General features: G+C 43.6%; 1 protein-coding gene across 2 annotated transcripts in view; it reads right to left on the reverse strand.

Moving 5' to 3' along the window:
• Window positions 1-11347, reverse strand: part of LOC143808510 (uncharacterized) — a 49145-nt gene extending 37798 nt beyond the window's left edge. The window contains exon 1 of one of the 2 annotated variants that reach the window (XM_077291259.1): window positions 11092-11347. The gene's annotated coding sequence lies outside the window, so the exon portion shown is untranslated. The other variant, XM_077291258.1, reaches the window with a different exon arrangement.
• Window positions 11348-18448: the final 7101 nt, after the last annotated feature.

Here is an 18448-nt window from a genome sequence, read left to right on the forward strand (position 1 = left end):
ACAGACAGACACCTTTAGTAGGCCGGAAAAGCCTATTGCATTTTTTAAAATGGTAATTTGGAGCAGAAGGTTGAAGCTCAGCTTTATTTAGTTGAGGACAACACCAGGCAGGGGCACACAGACAGACACCTTTAGTAGGCCGGAAAAGCCTATTGCATTTTTTAAAATGGTAATTTGGAGCAGAAGGTTGAAGCTCAGCTTTATTTAGTTGAGGGCAACACCAGGGAGGGGCAGAAGCCGTTAGTAGGCCCTAACCACCATTTTGTTTTTTAAAAACCACTTAATGAGAGCCGGAAGGTTGAAGCTCAGCTTTATTCAGTTGAGGACAACACCAGGCAGGGGCACACAGACAGACACCTTTAGTAGGCCGGAAAAGCCTATTGCATTTTTTAAAATGGTAATTTGGAGCAGAAGGTTGAAGCTCAGCTTTATTTAGTTGAGGGCAACACCAGGCAGGGGCACACAGACAGACACCTTTAGTAGGCCGGAAAAGCCTATTGCATTTTTTAAAATGGTAATTTGGAGCAGAAGGTTGAAGCTCAGCTTTATTTAGTTGAGGGCAACACCAGGCAGGGGCACACAGACAGACACCTTTAGTAGGCCGGAAAAGCCTATTGCATTTTTTAAAATGGTAATTTGGAGCAGAAGGTTGAAGCTCAGCTTTATTTAGTTGAGGACAACACCAGGCAGGGGCACACAGACAGACACCTTTAGTAGGCCGGAAAAGCCTATTGCATTTTTTAAAATGGTAATTTGGAGCAGAAGGTTGAAGCTCAGCTTTATTTAGTTGAGGGCAACACCAGGGAGGGGCAGAAGCTGTTAGTAGGCCCTAACCAAAGTTGAAGGCCAAATGCAGTTTAATTTCTGATACTATAGGCCGAAAGCCAGAAGGTGGAAGCTCCGATTTAGACAGTGGAGGACAATTTGAATTAGGGACTGCAGACAGACTTAGTAGGCTGTCCCCTGTGGACCATGCATCCAACACATTAACCCATTGCACCGTAATGGACACGTAATCTTCCGTGGCCATGCCTACAGGTCCATGCGTCTGTTGTCAGGTGCACCTTTGTACTCACAGATTGCCAGAGTGCATGGACAATGCGGTCTTCTACATGCTGGTGGAGGGTTGGGATGGCTTTTCTCGCAAAAGAAGTGTCGACTGGTTAGCTTGTAGCGTGGTACAGCGTAGTCCATCATGGCCTTATTAATAGTAAATAAAATATATAACTAGGCTCTATGAACTTTTAAATAGGTTCCAGGGGTACACGGGCAGCATTGGTGTGGTCAGTGGAGGAGTATTGCAAGTAGGGGCTGCAGACAGGCTATCAAAGGCCTAAAATACCAAACAGTAGGCACTCATGGCAGTTTTACATCGGTTACATGGATACACAGGCAGGCACTCCAGGCAGCATTGTGGTCAGTGGAGGAGTATTGCAAGTAGGGGCCGCAGACAGGCTATCAAAGGCCTAAAATAACAAACAGTAGGCAGTCATGGCAGTTTTACATCGGTTACATGGATACACAGGCAGGCAATCCAGGCAGCATTGTGGTCAGTGGAGGAGTATTGCAAGTAGGGGCCGCAGACAGGCTATCAAAGGCCTAAAATAACAAACAGTAGGCAGTCATGGCAGTTTTACATCGGTTACATGGATACACAGGCAGGCACTCCAGGCAGCATTGTGGTCAGTGGAGGAGTATTGCAAGTAGGGGCCGCAGACAGGCTATCAAAGGCCTAAAATAACAAACAATAGGCTCATTGCAGTTTTACAGCGGTTACATGGATAGACGGGCAGGCAGCTTGGTGGTGAGTGGAGGAGTATTTAAAGTAGGGACCGCAGACAGGCTTCAAAGGCCTAACATAAGAAAATGGGCTGGCTGTAGGCACTTTATAATTGGTTCCAGGGGTACACGGGCAGCAGTGGTCTGGTCAGTGGAGGACTAGTGGAAGGAGGGACCGCAGACAGGCTTCAAAGGCCTAAAATAACAAACAATAGGCTCATGGCAGTTTTACAGCGGTTACATGGATACACGGGCAGCTTGGTGGTGAGTGGAGGAGTAGTGCAAGGAGTGTCTGTCCCAGTACTCCCAAAATATAAATAGATGTTAATGTCTCGCAAAACAACCAAAACAAAAAAAAAGGTGGCATACTTAGGTACAGGGGTGGGCTCATCTGCTGAGTTTCTGACATAGTAATTTGGCAGTAACTATTTAATGGTGCCAATATAGGACACAGACACAGACTACTTTAAGTTGCATCATAGATGTCTACAAATGTGTATTGTCAGTGCCAGACATTGAATGATGTCAGCGAATAGACTAAAGATTGGTGGAGCTGTGCGACATAATTTTGCATGTGGTAGAGCACATTTTGAGCTGGGGTAGGGGGGAACTCTCTAGAGGCCGGCGGGACCGCCCCAGGGCCCCTCATGTTACAACGGTGTGTCTGACGTTGGGTGCGCACCACCACCGCCAGAGACACTACATTGTACTATGAGGGACCCAGTAGCAATGCCGTCAACCAAAAGCGAGCACACCCACCTCTTCAGACAAACAGCAGTCTCACGGGTGCTTGCGCCAAGTCGCGATACCACGGCCCCGTGTGGGGAGTTTGGCCATTTAGGGAGGTGTAAACATGTCGTATGCTGTACAATCAGCTGCAGCAAATTAGACATTAGAAAAGTAATTCACAGGCAAGAGCCTTTCATAGGAAAGCTAGGTGTCGGCCGGGCAAGGTGGGGCAAAAGATTTCGAAATCCAGTTGTGGTTCATTTTAATGAATGTTAGATCGTCAACATTTTGGGTAGCCAGACGAGTCCTTTTTTCGGTTAATATTGAACCTGCAGCACTGAATACTCTTTCTGATAGGACACTTGCTGCCGGGCAAGCAAGCTCCTGCAATGCATATTCTGCCAATTCTGGCCAGGTGTCTAATTTGGAGGCCCAGTAATCAAATGGGAATGACGGTTGAGGGAGAACATCGATAAGGGATGAAAAATAGTTAGTAACCATACTGGACAAATGTTGTCTCCTGTCACTTTCAATTGATGCAGCAGTACCTGTCCTGTCTGCGGTCATAGCAAAATCACTCCACAACCTGGTCAGAAAACCCCTCTGTCCAACGCCACTTCTGATGTGTGCACCCCTAACACTCCTAGTCTGCTGCCCCCTGGAGCTCGTGTGAGAACGATCACGTGCGCTGTGTGCTGGGAATGCCTGAAGCAAACGGTCAACAAGAGTTGATTGTTTGGTTGCTAATATTAGTTCCAAGTTCTCATGTGGCATAATATTTTGCAATTTGCCTTTATAGCGTGGATCAAGGAGGCAGGCCAACCAGTAATCGTCATCGTTCATCATTTTCGTAATGCGTGTGTCCCTTTTTAGGATACGTAAGGCATAATCCGCCATGTGGGCCAAAGTTCCAGTTGTCAAATCTCCGGTTGTGATTGGTTGAGGGGCAGTTGCAGGCAAATCTACGTCACTTGTGTCCCTCAAAAAACCAGAACCCGGCCGTGACACGCAACCAATTTCCTGTGCCCCCGGGAAAGGTTCGGCATTAAAAATATACTCATCCCCATCATCCTCCTCGTCCTCCACCTCCTCTTCGCCCGCTACCTCGTCCTGTACACTGCCCTGACCAGACAATGGCTGACTGTCATCAAGGCTTTCCTCTTCCTCTGGTGCAGACGCCTGCTCCTTTATGTGCGTCAAACTTTGCATCAGCAGACGCATTAGGGGGATGCTCATGCTTATTACGGCGTTGTCTGCACTAACCAGCCGTGTGCATTCCTCAAAACACTGAAGGACTTGACACATGTCTTGTATCTTAGACCACTGCACACCTGACAACTCCATGTCTGCCATCCTACTGCCTGCCCGTGTATCCTCCCACAAATAAATAACAGCACGCCTCTGTTCGCACAGTCTCTGAAGCATGTGCAGTGTTGAGTTCCACCTTGTTGCAACGTCTATGATTAGGCGATGCTGGGGAAGGTTCAAAGACCGCTGATAGGTCTGCATACGGCTGGCGTGTACAGGCGAACGTCGGATATGTGAGCAAAGTGCACGCACTTTGAGGAGCAGGTCGGAGAACCCAGGATAAGTTTTCAATAAGCACTGCACCACCAGGTTTAAGGTGTGAGCCAGGCAAGGAATGTGTTTCAGTTGGGAAAGGGAGATGGCAGCCATGAAATTCCTTCCGTTATCACTCACTACTTTGCCTGCCTCAAGATCTACTGTGCCCAGCCACGACTGCGTTTCTTGTTGCAAGAACTCGGACAGAACTTCCGCGGTGTGTCTGTTGTCGCCCAAGCACTTCATAGCCAATACAGCCTGCTGACGCTTGGCAGTAGCTGGCCCATAATGGGACAACTGGTGTGCAACAGTGTCATCTGCCGATGGAGTGGTTGGCAGACTGCGTTCTGTGGAAGAGCTGTAGCTTCTGCAGGAGGACGAGGAGGAGGAGGAGGAGGGGGTGCGAACGCCTACAGCCAACTGTTTCCTAGACCGTGGGCTAGGCACAACTGTCCCTAAATTGATGTCGCCTGTGGACCCTGCATCCACCACATTCACCCAGTGTGCCGTGATGGACACATAACGTCCCTGGCCATGCCTACTGGTCCATGCATCTGTAGTCAGGTGCACCTTTGTACTCACAGATTGCCTGAGTGCATGGACGATGCGCTGTTTAACATGCTGGTGCAGGGCTGGGATGGCTTTTCTGGAAAAAAAGTGTCGACTGGGTAGCTCGTATCGTGGTTCAGCGTACTCCATCAGGGCTTTGAAAGCTTCGCTTTCAACTAACCGGTAGGGCATCATCTCTAACGAGATTAGTCTAGCTATGTGGGCGTTAAAACCCTGTGTACGCGGATGCGAGGATAAGTACTTCCTTTTTCTAACCAGAGTCTCATGTAGGGTGAGCTGGACTGGAGAGCTGGAGATCGTGGAACTTTCGGGTGTGCCGGTGTACATGGCAGACTGAGAGACGGTTGGAGACGGTATTGTTTCCGCCGGTGCCCTAGATGCAATATTTCCTCCTACAAAACTGGTGGTTCCCTGACCCTGACTGCTTTTGGCTGGCAAAGAAACCTGCACAGATACTGCCGGTGGTGCAGAAAATGGTGGCCTTACAGTGACGGAAGGGATGTTGCGTTGCTGACTAGCTTCATTGGCCGAGGGTGCTACAACCTTGAGGGACGTTTGGTAGTTAGTCCAGGCTTGAAAATGCATGGTGGTTAAGTGTCTATGCATGCAACTAGTATTTAGACTTTTCAGATTCTGACCTCTGCTTAAGCTAGTTGAACATTTTTGACAAATGACTTTGCGCTGATCTGTTGGATGTTGTTTAAAAAAATGCCAGACTGCACTCTTCCTAGACTCGGATCCCTTTTCAGGGATTGCAGACTGAGCTTTAACCGGATGGCAACGCTGTGCTCCAACAGGTTTTGGCTTTGACACGCGTTTTGGGCCAGATACGGGCCCGGCAGATGGAACCTGTTGCGATGTTGATGCCTGCTGCGGCCCCTCCTCCACCTCCGCTTCTGAACTACTGCCGCCTGCACCCTGTTCCCCCAATGGCTGCCAATCGGGGTCAATAACTGGGTCATCTATTACCTCCTCTTCGAGCTCGTGTGCAACTTCGTCTGTGTCACTGTGTCGGTCGGTGGTATAGCGTTCGTGGCGGGGCAACATAGTCTCATCAGGGTCTGATTGTGGATCTGTACCCTGAGAGGGCAATGTGGTGGTCTGAGTCAAAGGAGCAGCATAGTACTCTGGCTGTGGCTGTGCATCAGTGCACTCCATGTCAGAATATACTTGTAATGGGCATGGCCTGTTAAATGTTTCACTTTCTAAGCCAGGGACGGTATGTGTAAAGAGCTCCATGGAGTGACCCGTTGTGTCGCCTGCTGCATCCTTCTCTCTTGTTGTAGTTTTTGCTGAGGAGGACAAGGAAGCGACTTGTCCCTGACCGTGAACATCCACAAGCGACACGCTGCTTTTACATTTACCAGTTTCGGAAGAGGAGGCAAAAGAGCTAGAGGCTGAGTCTGCAATGTAAGCCAAAACTTGCTGTTGCTGCTCCGCCTTTAAAAGCGGTTTTCCTACTCCCAGAAAAGAGAGCGTTCGAGGCCTTGTGTAGCCTGACGACGAAACTGGCTCCACAGCTCCAGACTTAGGTGGAATATTTTTATCCCCACGACCACCTGATGCTCCACTACCACTACCATCATTACCAGCTGACAATGAACGCCCACGACGACCTCTTGCACCAGACTTCCTCATTGTTTTAAAATCTTAACCAAAGTAACTTTATTTGTTGCTGTCAAACAACTTACACGGTGAGCTATAACTTCAGTATGATTTCAATATCCCTTAACAGGTTGGTGAGACCACAAGGAAAATCAGGCACAATGTTACACACTCTGTTTTCTGTGGCACAAAATCACAGAGATGACACACACGCAGGACTGTCACTCAAGCACTAATGTCAATATTAATCTCCCACCTAATTTATTTATTTTTTTTTCTCAGGGAGACTTTAGAAACCAAATAATATTAAAAAAAAAAAAAAAAAAAAAGGCTTTCTATGGCCCACAATTAGAGAGAGAGAGGTGGCACACCCAGGAGTCAAGACTGGCACACAAGCTGAAAGGGCAATATTACTCTCCCACTGTTTTTTTATGTATTTTTTTTTTTTTTCAGGGAGACTTTAGAAACCAAATAATAAGAAAAAAAATAAATAAATAAATAGGCTTTCTATAGCCCACTGAATGAGAGATAGCACACACAGCAGTGGCACACAAGCCCTGACTGAGGCCAATATTTTTCTACCACTGATTGATGTAGTGTTTTTGTGTTGAGGTAGAATTTAGAACACAAATCAAGGAAAAAAAAAAATGCTTTCTATGGCCCACTGAATGAGAGAGAGGTGGCACACCCAGGAGTCAAGACTGGCACACAAGCTGAAAGGGCAATATTACTCTCCCACTGTTTTTTTATGTATTTTTTGTTTTTTAAGGGAGACTTTAGAAACCCAATAATATTTAAAAAAATAAATAAATAGGCTTTCTATGGCCCACTGAATGAGAGGGAGAGAGGTGGCACACCCAGGAGTCAAGACTGGCACACAAGCTGAAAGGGCAATATTACTCTCCCACTGTTTTTTTATGTATTTTTTTTTTTTTTCAGGGAGACTTTAGAAACCAAATAATAAGAAAAAAAATAAATAAATAAATAGGCTTTCTATAGCCCACTGAATGAGAGATAGCACACACAGCAGTGGCACACAAGCCCTGACTGAGGCCAATATTTTTCTACCACTGATTGATGTAGTGTTTTTGTGTTGAGGTAGAATTTAGAACACAAATCAAGGAAAAAAAAAAATGCTTTCTATGGCCCACTGAATGAGAGAGAGGTGGCACACCCAGGAGTCAAGACTGGCACACAAGCTGAAAGGGCAATATTACTCTCCCACTGTTTTTTTATGTATTTTTTGTTTTTTAAGGGAGACTTTAGAAACCCAATAATATTTAAAAAAAAAAAAAAATAGGCTTTCTATGGCCCACTGAATGAGAGGGAGAGAGGTGGCACACCCAGGAGTCAAGACTGGCACACAAGCTGAAAGGGCAATATTACTCTCCCACTGTTTTTTTATGTATTTTTTGTTTTTTAAGGGAGACTTTAGAAACCCAATAATATTTTAAAAAAAAAATAAATAGGCTTTCTATGGCCCACTGAATGAGAGGGAGAGAGGTGGCACACCCAGGAGTCAAGACTGGCACACAAGCTGAAAGGGCAATATTACTCTCCCACTGTTTTTTTATGTTTTTTTTTTTTTTTTTCAGGGAGACTTTAGAAACCAAATAATATTAAAAAAACCAAAAAAAAAAATAGCCTTTCTATGGCCCACTGAATGAGAGAGAGAGGTGGCACACCCAGGAGTCAAGACTGGCACACAAGCTGAAAGGGCAATATTACTCTCCCACTGTTTTTTTAGGTTTTTTTTTTTTTTTCAGGGAGACTTTAGAAACCAAATAATATTAAAAAAAAAAATAAAATAAATAGGCTTGCTATAGCCCACTGAATGAGAGATAGCACACACAGCAGTGACACACAAGCCCTGACTGAGGCCAATATTTTTCTCCCACTGATTGATGTAGTGTTTTTGTGTTGAGGTAGAATTTAGAACACAAATCACGGAAAAAATAAATAGGCTTTCTATGGCCCACTCAGTGAGAGATGGCACACACAGGGATGGCACTGTAGCAGAAATGCCAATCTTAATCTCCCACAAAAAAAACAAAAAAAAAACAGGGACTGTCCTACAATTACTATCTCCCTGCAGTAATCTAAGCCAGGTATGGCAGGCAGCAATAGGAGTGGACTGATGCACAAATTAAATAAAAAGTGTGGACAAACAAAAAAGATAGCTGTGCAGAAAGGAAGGAACAAGAGGATATGTGCTTTGAAAAAAGCAGTTGGTTTCCACAGTGGCGTACACACAGCAATACAGCTATCACGGAGCCTTCTAGGGCAGCCCAATGAGCTACAGCGCTGAGGGGAAAAAAAAAAAAAATAGCTTCCACAGTCCCTGCACACCGAAGGTGGTGTTGGACAGTGGAAATCGCTGCAGCACAAGCGGTTTGGTGGTTAGTGGACCCTGCCTAACGCTCTCCCTGCTTCTGACGAAGCGGCAGCAACCTGTCCCTAAGCTCAGATCAGCAGCAGTAAGATGGCGGTCGGCGGGAACGCCCCTTTATAGCCCCTGTGACGCCGCAGACAGCAAGCCAATCACTGCAATGCCCTTCTCTAAGATGGTGGGGACCAGGATCTATGTCATCACGCTGCCCACACTCTGCGTTCACCTTCATTGGCTGAGAAATGGCGCTTTTCGCGTCATTGAAACGCGACTTTGGCGCGAAAGTCGCGTACCGCATGGCCGACAAGCACAGGGGTCGGATCGGGTTTCATGAGACGCCGACTTAGCCAAAAGTCGGCGACTTTTGAAAATGATCGACCCGTTTCGCTCAACCCTACTCGTAGCGTCTCCATTTTTCATGATCTGGGGTCAGTTGAGGGCTTATTTTTTGCGTGCCGAGCTGACGTTTTTAATGATAGCATTTTGGTGCAGATACGTTCTTTTGATCGTCCGTTATTGCATTTTAATGCAATGTCGCGGCAACCAAAAAAACTTAATTCTGGCGTTTTTAATTTTTTTCTCGCTACGCCGTTTAGCGATCAGGTTAATGATTTTTTTTATTGATAGATCGTGCGATTCTGAACGCGGCGATACCAAATATGTGTAGGTTTGATTTTTTTTTATTGATTTATTTTGATTGGGGCGAAAGGGGGCTGATTTAAACTTTTATGTTTTTTTTATTTTTTTCACATTTTTTTAAACTTTTTTTTTTTACTTTTGCCATGCTTCAATGGCCTCCATGGGAGGCTAGAAGCAGGCACAGCACAATCGCCTCTGCTGCATAGCAGCGATCTGCTGTTCGCTGCTATGTAGCAGAAAATGAGGTGTGCTGTGAGCGCCGACCACAGGGTGGCGCTCACAGCTGCCGGGGATCAGTAACCATAGAGGTCTCAAGGACCTCTATGGTTACAATACTGAAGCATCGCCGACCTCCGATCATGTGACGGGGTCGGTGATGCCATCATCTCCGGCCGCCTGGCCGGATGCGGTAGTTAAATGCCGCTGTCTGCGTTTGACAGCGGCATTTAACTAGTTAATAGGCACGGGCAGATCACGATTCTGCCCGCGCCTATTACGGGCACATGTCAGCTGTTCAAAACAGCTGACATGTCCCGGCTTTGATGCGGGCTCACCGCCAGAGCCCACATCAAAGCGGGGCTTCTGACCTCGGACGTACTATCCCGTCCGAGGTCAGAAAGGGGTTAATCTAATAGGCAAATAATTAAAAAAATAACATGGGGTCTCCCCTATTTTTTGATAACCAGCAAAGGTAAAGCAGACAGCTGAGAGCTGATATTATCAGGTTGGCAAAATCCATAGTTATTGCGTCTTGTCTTTATTTCTCTCTTTTTATATCTTTCAGGTTTCCATTTCCATTGCCACTCCACCAGAGCAATTGGGAAGAGCCAGGCAAAGTGGCGGAATTGGCGCATCTCATGAGATATGGCACCTTTTAGGTTGGGAAGAGGTCAATCACCATGGACCTTCCCAGCCTGATAATATCAGTCCACATCTGTCTGTTTTAGCTTTGCTGATTATCAAAATAGTTTATTTAAACTATTTATTTATTAGGATTAACAAGCCTAAAAAGGTGTAGCAAAACTCCACATGAAAGGCACTAAAGGGTGCTAGTTTATCACATGTAGAGGGCTTGTGACATTATATATCTACTGGACATATAGGTATTCTATCTATTCTATATATCTATTCTATCTATCCTATTCTGACAGTTTGGGCTGTGAATTTACTGCACTTGGCTGATGACATTTCATGGTTCCTTTGAGATGTGCAAGTAAAAACCAGACGGCACACTCACTGACGAGTTCCGTCCGATATACGCTTCCAATCACAGCATGCTGCGATATTTTCCTCAGTCCGATTAGAGCTGAAGAAAGGCTTGCAGATGGGCACTGACCCATTGAATAACATTGGTTAGAGTCCAATGCGATATTTTCTCGTATTGCATTCCTCCGTATTATACGCTAGTGTGAGCGAGCCCTAAAAGCACAAATCTCAGCCAATAAAAGTACAGATTACAGTTTGAAATGAGATTTACAGTATATTATTCTTATAATGAATAGCCTATAGGAATACATATTGATAAACGATTCACACAAGCAAAGTACATAGTCTTGATTTCGATGTGTGCTAACTTGCAGTAAATCTGCAGAAATTACATCAAATTGTGAATTAAAATAAAAGTATCTTAAAGAGCATAAAGATATGTGCCGGTACTTACCACGGTCTAAGTGTGAGCCGAAATACAGTGCAAGAGAAAGGAAAAGATATCAAGAAATGAAACTCCACCTGCTGTGTATGTGAGGTACATTATGGCCTCATATAAATGACCTTAGTCCTCTTTTTCTCAGAAGAGGCAATTTGCACTTATTACGTACAGTGATCTCTTCCATACGCTGGGCTGGAGTCAGCAATCCAACCATACTGATCCCTCCAGGTCACTTTCTCCTGCAGAATCCTTCAGCGGATGGACCCGTCACATAGCTGCAGCCATAGGTGCACCACTACAATTTTATATGTGTCCTGTTTTTTGAGGGGAATGTGAAAGAAAAGGGTTCCTCAGATATTATCTACAGCAGAGAGTTACTAAGAAAGATTTTTTTTTTTCTAATAAGCCATGCCTTTGTTTACAGTGAAAATGAGCATCATAAAATGACAGGAGTGCCGATGGGTCTGGAATCTGGACTTTGCCTTAACCTTTATAAAAACTTAGTAAGGACTTAGTGATCGTGCCTGTAAAAAGGAGTCGGGAGGAAGGAATTAGTATATATATATATACATATATATATATATATATATATATATATATATATATATATATATATGTGCTCAGGCAAACGAGCCTGATGAGTTTTTCAAAAAGACGCTTCAGGCATTTTTTTTTTGCTGAAGAACTTTTTTCGCTTTTTTTGGGCTGTTTCCAGAGGACTTTTTTTTGGTTTTACCTTTGTGGCTGCCGGAGTCTTTTAAAATAATTTTTACAGTGCTTTTGGTGCATCTTTTATACATATGTTTTCTGGATGAATTTTTTTTTAATCTTCATTAACAGTAAATTAATTGAAAGCGGATTTTAGAGCAGAAAACACTGAAAGAGAAAAAACACTCAACTAGACGCCTGCGTATCTGCTGAATGTTTTCTGAGTCTTCCCAAAGAAAAAAGCATTTTCCAAGCTGAAAACTGAACAATGGTGAGGTGATTTCTTTTAACTGCTTGGCATCTTTGGATATCTAAAAGATGTAAAAAACACTAAACCGCTTGTGTTTTTTTACATTGAAATGCATATGTTCATTCTTTTGAGTATATTATTAGCACTTTTTTTTTTAAAGCAGACCCACGGGGGAAAAAAAACATTGTGTGCATGTACCCTAAGGCCACGTTCACATGATCAGTATTTGGTCAGTATTTTACCTCAGTATTTGTAAGCCAAAACCAGGAGTGGGTGATAAATACAGAAGTGGTGACGTGTTTCTATTATACTTTTCCTCAGATTGTTCCATTCCTAGTTTTGGCTTACACGTACTGAGGTAAAATACTGACAGAATAGTGATCATGTGAACGTGGCCTTAGAGTTAAGCTGTGGTATGGGAAGTTTGTTTTCTCTAAATTGAAATCTGTATTTATTTTGAGGTTAGGAGTGTTGATTAAGTGGTCTGATTTGAGGTGTCTGCTCTGATGTATTTTGAGGGTTTAAACTGAAGTCTAAATTATTTAGGTGGTTTAGTATGATTTATTGAAATAGATCTACAATTTTGTCCCTGGTGTCCTGAGACAGCTCTTTGGGCTTGGCCGTGGTGGAGAGGTTGGAGCATTATTGATTGAGTGTGTGGACAGGTGTCTTTTATACAGGTAACAAATTCAAACAAGTGCAGTTTATAATGAGTAATGAGTGCAGAGTAGGAGGGCTTCTTACAGAAAATCTAATAGGTCTGTGAGAGCCAGAATTCTTTCTGGTTGGTAGATGATCTAATACTTATCTCATGCAATAAAATGCAATTTAATTATTTAAAAAACATACAATGTGATTTCCTGGTTTTTATTTTTAAGATTCTGTCTCTCACAGTTGAAGTGTACCTACGGTAAAAATTGCAGACCTCTCCTCTTTGTAGGTGGGAAAACTTGCAAAATTGTCAGTGTATCAAGTAATTATTTTCCCCACTGTAGGTATGCAGGTCATAGGAAGTTGAATAAAATTATCCCTTGATAACTGAAATCTGACGTCTTATTCCAGAGAAATAATAATAATAACATTTCAAATATGTAAATGAGCAGTACCAGGCTGTGGGCTAGACACTAATTTGCAGGAGAATCTCCCTCCAGACTTTACAAATATATTTTCATTTTTTACATTTAGAAAACTACAAAAAGGAAAATGGGCCGATGCAAAAAAGTTTGGGCACCCTTGGAGATTTATGTGCTCAGATATCTTATATTTAAGATATTTTATATCTTTGACCAAGGTTTCAGACCTTAATTAGCCTGTTAAAGTTATGGCTTGTACACAATCATAATTAGGAAAGGCCAGCAGATGCAAATTTCCCAGCTTTGTAAAAACCCAGCGTCCTCTAAAAAACAGAAGCCATAGGTTCTTCTAAGCAGCTGCCTAGCACTCTGAACGTGAAAATGGCGGAGGCCCACAAAGCAGGAGAAGACTATAAGAAGATAGCAAAGCGTTTTCAAGTTTCATTTTCCAAAGTTCAAATGTAATTAAGAAATTACAGTTAACTGGAACAATGGAGGTCAAGATAAGGTCTGGAAGACCAAGCTAAATTTTAGTGAGAGCTTGCTAGCAGTATTGCTAGAGAGGTAAATCAGAAACCCCGCTTGACTGCAAAAGACCTTTGGAAATAATTAGCAGACTCTGGAGTTGTAGTACATTGTTCTACTGTTCAGAGACACCTGCTCAAATATGGCCTTCATATGTCTCTTCTAATGAAGTGTCATCAGAAGAAAAACTCTCCAGCGTCCTCACCATAAAATTCAGTGTCATAAGTAAGAATATCTAAACAAGCCTGATGCATTTGGAAACAGGTCCTGTGGACCAATGAGGTTAAAATATGTGTGGAGAAAAAATGGCGCAGAATTTTAGGAAAAGAGCATCTTGCCAACCATTAAGCATGGGGGTGGATCAATCATGCTTTGGGGGTTGTGTTGCTGCCAATAGCACAGGGAACATTTCACAGGTAGAGGTAAGAGTGGATTCAATGAAATTCCAACAATTTCTTGATGCAAACATAGCAACATCTGTAAAAAAGCTGAACTTGAAAAGAGTATGGCTTCTACAAATGGATACTGATCCTAAACACACATCAAAATACACAATAGACTTTCTCAAAAGGCACAAGCTGAAGGTTTTACAATGGCCCTCACAGTCCCCTGATCTGAACATCATTGAAATCCGTGGTTAGACCTCAAAAGAGCAGTGCATGCAAGACACCCCAGGAATCTCACATAACTGGAAGAATTTTCCAAGGAAGAATGTATGAAAATCCCTTAAAAAAGAATTGAAAGACTCTCGGCCAGCTACTAAAAGAGTTTACAAACTGTGATACTTTCAAAAGTTGGTGCTACTAGATACTAACCATGCAGGGTGCCCAAACTTTTGCATTTACCCATTTTCCTTTTTGTAATTTTTAAAATGTAAAAGATGAATATATATATATATATATATATATATATATATATATATATATATATATAGCCTACATACAAAGGAAATGTGTCATCTTTAACTTTAGACTTGCTTAACTTCTCATAATAACTGTAATTTTGAATAAGGCTGTTGTTTGTTTTTTTAATATGTGTAATAAACTAAATGAGAATTTTAAATTAGCTTATTGATTGCATTGCAGATGTCCTTTTAGACTCAACGGGGAATATAGAAAGTACTAGATGATTTTTTAGGTTTACTGCATATTGCAATATATTCACATTGTAGCATTTAATGTGTGGGAAGCTCCATCAGTACAATTATTAATGAGAAAAATGGATAATATAAATGCACAATCCCCTGCCCAGCACCTGTAAGCTAGAGCAGAGAAACAAGTATTGCTTCTTGTATTGACAGACTGGAGTAGTCTAATAGTCCAAGTGTACATTACTGCTCATTCTTTATTTCCTCTTATAAAATAAGCTGTTTCCTGGGGGTGCTTGGGAGCAATGAATAATGGATCATTATAGTAAATGGGTTGTCTTTTATGGAACAATTCCTTTACATTTTTGTATCCAGTTAAACATTTTCTTGGGAAAATTTCTCAAGGGTCTAAGACAGGCATGTCAAACTCAGGGTACCACGAGGGCCACATGAGTAACAAGAGGTTGTTGCGAGGGCCGCACACAGCAGCTAATTTCACACAAGTATTTTAACAGCAGTCATGAAAACAAGATATGAAGTAGTAATATGTAACAGCAACATATATTTGCAGTGCGCAACAGCAACTAATATATTTAACAAAAATACAGCAATTAAAAACTAAACATTTATTTGCTATCATTTTTTTCAATCATTAGTGTTTTGTCCTGAGGCTTGACACCTCTTTGTGCTAATAATTGTTGGTATATCAGGCTGAAATGACAACGCAGTGCCTACTTTGATCAAAGATGATAAGTGGTGATCAGTCAGCCTTGTTCTCTGAGAAGATTTTGTTAGTTTCATAAAAGAAAATAACTGTTCGCAAACATAGGTTGAACCAAACATTGCCATAATCTTTGTGGCAAACTTTTTAAAGTTGTTAAACTTTTCAGGAAGGTATGAAAAGAAACCAGGTATTCCCACTTCAAGATACTTTGCTCTGAGTGTAGAATCAGATTGTATTTCTAAGGGCTCATTTCCACATGCGAGGCACACGTCCGTATCTCGCATGTGGAAACCAAGCTGTGGAGCCGGCACTTTGGAGCGGAGCTGTGCAGCTCCATGTGTTCCTATGCGGCCGCACGCTCCGCTCTGGAGTGCCGGTGTCAGAGCTTGGTTTCCACATGCGAGATACGGACGTGTGCCTCGCATGTGGAAATGAGCCCTAAAAGTTCCATCTGCAGGCTTTCTTCTGCCTTTGCAACATCAAAGGTGAATGGTGCTGAGAATAATGCAAACTGATGTTCAAAAGATGAGAAATCACAAAATCTTTCCTGGAATTCCTTTGACAATAGCTTCAGATGACTGTCATACTTCGCAAAGATAAGTACAGACTCAGTATTAGCTGTGTTTTTTAACTCTTTGCACGTAGGAAAATGAACTAAATTTTCATTTGACAACTGCGACCTCCATAAGCTTAGTTTTGCAAGGAAGCACTTGATATCATCATACAGATTATTGATGAGTTTGTTTTTACCTTGTAATTTCAGATTAAGATCAGTTAAATGTGCAGTTATATCCACAGCAAAAGCCAGGTCTTGTAGTAAACCAGACGGAAAACTGCTGCGAATCCGCAGCGGCCAATCCACACCGTGTGCACACAGCCTGACAGCGAGAGAGAGGCCAGAACGAGGCTCCCATAGACTCACACTGATTAGTGACCTCTGCGCTGCTCCATGAAACACTGGAGCCTTGGACAGGCCACAAACTGCAGGAGACGGAGCCGAGCGGAGACTAAAACAGATGAAAACGCCAGAAGGTGAGTATCAGACAGGAGGCAGGGGACGGGGATTTTCAGCACCGCTCCAGCAGTGAAATAAATAATAATGCTGGAGTGGTGCTGTAAATGTGATGCAGCTCGTGGTTACTGTATGGGGGCTCCTTATACTAATACTCATAAAAGGCCCAGGTGGTACGTATCAAAAGCCCCCCCCCCCCCCGCCCCACATCTCCAGCCTCCCCAGACATCAAATATTACATGATGGAGTACATATAACATCATAACAAAACATTATAATATTCAGCCCCCAGTGACCTGTCCCCCCTCCCCCACTTCAGTCCCAATACCCCCATCATCTCACATCCACCCCTCAGTGCCCTGTCCCACCTCACCCACCTTCTGCCCTCACAACCACCAAATGGTCTCACATTCACCCCCCAGTAGCCTGTCCCCCCTCACTCACTTTCAGCCCCCACAATACCCCAACGGTCTCACAGTGACATACCTGAATTTAATAAACCTAATAAGTTCCATCCCCAGCACTTACTGATAACGTTTGCACTGCAGGCAGGACCAGGAAGTGTGAGTGAAATGCAAGGTGGGCACTAGGACCCAGCGTGCCTGAGCCAATCCCAGCGTGCACAGAGTGAAGAAAACTGCAGTCGGGGAAAAAGCTTCATGATCAGGTCAGAGGGGCGAAACCATTCACTGCAGGAGGGAGACTGCAGCCGCCACTGTGCTAGCAGCATGCAGAGTCTCGGTCAGACGGGAGCAGACATTATACTGCTCTGCTCCTATGCAGTGTTCTGCCTCCTCACAGAAGTGGCCCTGGCTCCCAGTGGGCCCCTTCATGTGACAGGGCCCGGGGCGATGGCCCCCCAGTAGCTACGCTAACAGCACCAATGGCAGGTTACATACAGATGGTGTTCCACCAGTTCATAGAGTAACAGCTCTCCATTTGCATCACAATTATTTATAATCTGAGTGCTCACCCCTCTCTTTAGTTTTTAATGGTTACATACAGGAGGGCCACTCACTTGCTTGGACTTTGCCTGTGCGGCAGTGGGTCCCTTCTTTCTCAGCACGGTCACAGTATCCCAGTCACTCTCAGCCACGACTCTTCTTCCGCTCACAACAAAACTGACTTAGGTGATCAGCAGCCACGCGAGCCGCAGATGCTCAAAACTTCACGATCAGCACTTCTGGCTCTTCATTCATTGGCCCATATCCCTGCATATGACCTGCTTACGTGATCAGCAGCCGACCAAAGTACACGCGTCATGGATTGACACGGAGCTAGTTGGTCGGCTGCTGATCACGTAAGCAGGTCATATGCAGGGATATGGGCCAATGAATGAAGAGCCAGAAGTGCTGATCGTGAAGTTTTGAGCATCTGCGGCCCGCACAAAAGTCTCAAACTTTGTGTTTAGAGACAAAGTTTGAGACTTTTGTGAGGGCCGCAGATATGCCTGTGAAGGGCCGCATGCGGCCCTCGGGACGCGTGTTTGACATGCCTGGTCTAAGACGTTCGCTGAATAAGCCTAGTGGCCAGGTTGTGTGATTACTTTGACAAATCACTATTGGGTCATGTTCACATCTTGTTTTTACTTTCTGCTTCGCGTGTATGGCTAGAAATCTCTTAGTATACATATAAATCATGCTTAGGCTATGTGCACATGTTGCGGATTTCCTGGGGATCCGCGTTTTTTTTCCATGCAGAAGTGCTGCAGATCGGCAAGTGATTTACAGTACAATGTAAATCAATGGAAAAAAAAATGCTGTACTAATGATGCGGAAAATTCCACACGGAAAAGCTGCGGATTAAAAGAAGGAGCATGTCACTTCTTTTGTGTGGATCTGCAGCGTTTTTGTATCCATTCCATTATAGAAATCCAAAGGGGTAAAAATGCAAAAAATCCGCAGTAATTCTGCAGCAAATCCGCACAAAATCCGTGTAAAAAACTCATCAAATCCGCACCTGCGTTTTCTGCCAAGAGATGCAGAATCCGCACAAAAAATTCTAGAGGCAAATCCGCAACGTGTGCACATACACTTATAGAGTTCCAGTAACCAAAAAAGCCAAATGAACATCCTCCCCGCTTGAGTCGGGACTTACATGTTGGTATACTGCAAAAAGTAGTTGAAATAATACAGTAGACAATACTT

This window comes from Ranitomeya variabilis, chromosome 2 (genome assembly GCF_051348905.1).
Source record: "Ranitomeya variabilis isolate aRanVar5 chromosome 2, aRanVar5.hap1, whole genome shotgun sequence".
In the NCBI taxonomy this organism is placed as follows: Eukaryota; Metazoa; Chordata; class Amphibia; order Anura; family Dendrobatidae; genus Ranitomeya; species Ranitomeya variabilis.